The following is a 4,841-nucleotide window of genomic DNA, read 5'->3' on the forward strand; positions in this document are numbered from 1 at the left end:
AATCTATCAAACATCATCTCAGTCATCACTCTCTTTGATCATGTCACCTTTCACGCAATCCATCTCTTTCTAGGTCTACCTCTACCGATGTACCCTTCCACACTCAAACTAACGTTGTAACATGCGATTCATCCATCCCATCGACGCTCTTATCTCATCGAAATAATACAGGAGTATACAGTAAAGTTTACTGAAGTTAAAGGTATTAATTTACAGATATACATATGTTAAGGCAGATTGCGTGCTTCGCTTAAATCAAACCTAAATTAATATTTTAAACAATTTTAGGTCATTCAGATCTCCTAACGGTATACAACAGTTATTGATTAAAGATGCTTGAAAATAATAAAGGCAATATTTTAAATTGTTTTTTAATAATATAAATCACTGGTTTAAATCATACGCTTCGATACATTTTTTAAATTCTCTGTAGCTATACATTTTTATATTACGAAGGCAGAAAGATTACCTGGTCTTTACATGACATTTTTATTGTTTTTTGGACCGAAGATAGGACAAATAGAAATAATAATAGTCCGTTTTGTTAATTACTATTTTTTTAGTTAAAATACCCTTGCCATCCTTTTTAATGGGAAAAGATGTGAAGGGGAGAGGACAATAATCGTTAAAATTCATTTTTTAGTTATTTTTTTTTTTAGTTTTTATTGACAGTAAGATTTTTAAGACTTGTTTAAAGAAAAACTTTGAGATACTAACAATACAATCTCATTAAAATTGCAGATAAGTAATTTAAAATCTGAAAAAGGACAAACAAAGTAATTACAAAAGACCGTATCCCGGAATCGAGTCCCGAAGGAGTCAAGGCTCCGGCGCTGACCGATGACCGTGTGCTGTGTACAGTCAAGTCATAAATCAAACTCTGTACATGTAACGTGAAGGCACACCTTGACTTTGAACCTGGACAGTCATGCACGAAGGTATTATTAAAACTGTTCTTTTGTTTTTTAATTTAATTTTTATGAAATAAATTATATACAAGATTAATGTGGACCTGTCACACTAATTTACCTCAAGATTTTTTTTGACATTTGTATTATAAATTTTATTGCTTAAATCTATGAATGTTTGTATAAAAATGTTACAAAATAAATATGTACGTTCTATTTTTTATTTTAATTGCAAAATCATTAATTACTGTCAAAATTAATTTGAAGGTAAAACAATAAGAATTAAAAAAAAAAACATTTGTAACGTGTCCACTTTTATCCACGACAGTACTCTGTTGAATGTTTTCGAAGAAACAAAAGTAAGGATCAAGTAATTTGCGTGTCTGTGTTTGAGCCCGCGCCCCCAAAATGAACATACGTTACTTCACTTCATACTTGATCAATTTAATATGCGATCCTTTGGGTAAAGGTTGAACCATACTAACTGAAAACGCAGCGTTTAATCGCGTTGCGTTTGTTTTGACAGAGTTACTAGAAATACAATGTTTGGTTCTCTGTCTTTAAGTACACTTTACTAGTAATATTTTGTTTTGAACCTTTAAGAGTGGGCGCACACTTTTGACGAAACTAATGCACTGTTTTGCGATTGTCGATTGTTTCACAGGCAATTCAACTGTTTAGTTGAAAACTAGAGATCGAGGAGGAATTTCAGCGCGACTAAACAGTTGTGCGATAATTACGTCACAGGTGTTCGCCCGCTCTAATAAAATTCTATCGATAAGGACGTTTCTTATCAGGGTCATAATGATGAGTATAACATATTATTTAAACAATACTCTACACAGGACTACAATATCTATTGTAATTTGCAACAAATAGAAATAATAAATTCATGACCTTAATACTTGAACACAATGTCTTTTACGATAATGAAACAAAATAGTTCCGCTAAATTCTTTTCTCTGAAGGTTTTATAACAGTTTAAAACACTTTGTGTATTTTTATTTATTAAACTTGCTTTGTATCGTAAACAATTAACGCAGGAATCTGAATCTAATCAAGGTTTACTAAGATTGCGTAGCTGGTTGTGTGAGTGCATCCTAATTTCAAGTTAACGGACAACATTCGGCGTTTAATTTATCGTCGGGCGTCGGTTCAGCGAAGCGCGAGTCAGACACGCACGACTTTTTATTTTGTCATTGCATAAAAGAGATGCATCTTATATGAAAGCTAAATTTATCCGTTATCGTATTTGTTGGTATTATTTATAGAAGTCTGTTGCTAAGAGAGAATTTTCCGAGAAAGGAATATTCGAGAAAAGAGTGATGGCTGTGCTCGCTTCGGCGGGTGCACTGCCGCTCAGTGATTCTTCATAATTCTTTCCTTTAGATGTCGATCATTATCATAATGTAATGTTTTGATTTACCCTGAAGGTTAATGTTTATCAACGATACGTGTATTCTTTAATTTAACCGTAAAGAAACAAGACGCAATATGTACAATCAGCTGCGTAAATTTGTATAAAACAAAGCTTCAGCAACTTGTATCCGGCTTGGGTTTTAATATGAATGCATATTCATCAAATGCTTCCGTGAATATGTATTGAATCCGAAGTCCTGTAGGGGTTTTCAGAGGAGGTCACTTTTGTTTATTTATTTATGTAGCCGACTGTACCATTTCTTTCATATTAGTATTAACTAGCTGTTCCCGTGCGGCTAATTCCGCATAGAATTATAAAAAAAATGTTTCATAGTTTACATTTGTCAAATTATCAATAGCAAATGTCAAAATGAGCTGACATGACAAACCTTGGCAATCTTGCTTCCTTGATGTTGGTAACAACTTGTGGTCTCTTTCCCACATAAGGGTTTTTATCCAAAATATTATCCCCCTATGTTTAATGACGCGAAAATATATAGCCTAAAGCATGACGTAAGTGTAGGGGTTTTATTAGAAAAAGGTATATTCAAAAATATGCTATAATTGCTGACATCTTAGGCAACAAAGAAGTGTGTGTTTACGCTATATTATAATAGTATAGATATAGTATATATATATAGAAGTATAGATATAGTAGATAGGGTATAGATGAAAAGTAGATATAATTTGTTAATTACCTTTTTAAAGTTACAATGTGAGCCGTATAACTTTTGTAGGATATTTAATTTTCTTTTAATTTTACGTGACGACACAAGTTGTCTTCGATACCACGTGTGTCAACTCGGTTTGTTTGCCATTCAATAAATGATATTACAAAGAAATTACGCAAAGCTTTTAATGGCAATCTATCAACTCGTGGTGCTATCGATTTAGTGTCTTGTACAAATATTTTAACACTTTGATAGTCCTAAAACTAGAATCCTGGATGAGGGAAAAAAATAATCAACTATTCTGTTAACATTTCTAGAGGTCTGAATTAATTTTACGAGAACACACTGTAGAGGTCCTTCCCTTGCTTACATTGTTCAAAATATAAATTCATCTCTGTTTTACCTAGAGAGTGAAAGAGAGTGATGTGTTGGCTTTGAGAGTCTTTATATTGGATAGTGTTATATCTAATGTTCATGGACTTAACAATATTCCGAGATCAATATTGACGTATGTTATAAATAATTGAAAAGTTCATCAGAAGCCTTACGTCTAGAAAATTGACTCAAGGAAAATATACCATTGCAATTATTACATAAACAGTAATTAAATGATAAACGGAATTATGAGAATAACAAGGCATTAAGTAATCAATTTAGGATATTTACCTTGTATACGCATTGCTCAATATCTGATAGAATAGATTTGTATTATTGTATGTAACTATTAAACTCAAAAACTACTAAACCAAATTAAAAAAAAATATGTCAGTATAAAGGTAAATTACCTCTAAGACGGGTTTTTTTCATTTGCATTTTGCATTTTTTTCATTTGCATCCACGGATTTTTTTTTAAATGGGTTGTCACTGTTTGCCTTGAAGAGGTATTTACAGATTCACCGGGCTTGAGGTGGCCGAGCGCAGATGGCGCTTAGCCTAAACCTCTTTTATGAGTAACTAGACTCGAGGGCTCCCTCAGGAGCCTAGGCTCGGGCCGTTACTTCGTTAATAATAACAATCCGGTAATAATACCGGATTGGGTCCACGGAGTACCTAGAAAAATGTATGTCATCATACTAATATTGTAACCATTTACAATTATACAAAAGTTTAGATGGATGGATGTTTGTTAGAGTTTGTAGCCTAAACGGCTGAACGGATTTCGATGAAATTTGGTGTAGATGTAGAGGATATTCTGGAAGAACACATAGGATACTCACTTTCGTTTTTTTTTAACTCCACGCGGACGGAGTCGCGGACGAAATCTAGCGCTGTATATTGCTGTTGCAGTTGCATAGCTTTTTGTCGTCTTATGTCCTTATTTGTGCTGGCAGTAAACTTGGAGAAACTTCAAGCAATTGCTCTAACGATCAATTACAGCGACATCTTGTATTAGTTAATAGTTATTATCGTTTTAAACATTTAATTGTTGCAGTTTACGAGAATTCTATTGTCTCTTTTCAGTTTTTATTATTTTTTTAGAAAACGTAAATTTATATAGCGAAATATTTATTAACTTGTAAGGCAAGATTTTGTTATTATATATCTATACTAATATTATAAAGAGGAATGATTTGTATTTTTGTATGTATTCGATTCGCGTAAAAACTACTGGGCCGATTTCAAAAATTCTTTCACTATTATAAAGGTTATTTATCTGCTCACAGATACACATATCATAGGCTATATTATTTTATTATTTTCTTTATTTCACTCGGGTGAAATCGCGGGCAATAGTTAGTTTAACCCAAGCACGTAATTCAATATTTGGTAAACTTGAAACGTAAATTCTTGTAAGGAATAAATTTCTTAATAAAACAAATGAAAGTTTGTTGTAATTTTTTAA

The sequence above is a fragment of the Papilio polytes genome, unplaced genomic scaffold, assembly GCF_000836215.1.
Source record: "Papilio polytes unplaced genomic scaffold, Ppol_1.0 DF823912.1, whole genome shotgun sequence".
Classification (NCBI taxonomy): Eukaryota; Metazoa; Arthropoda; class Insecta; order Lepidoptera; family Papilionidae; genus Papilio; species Papilio polytes.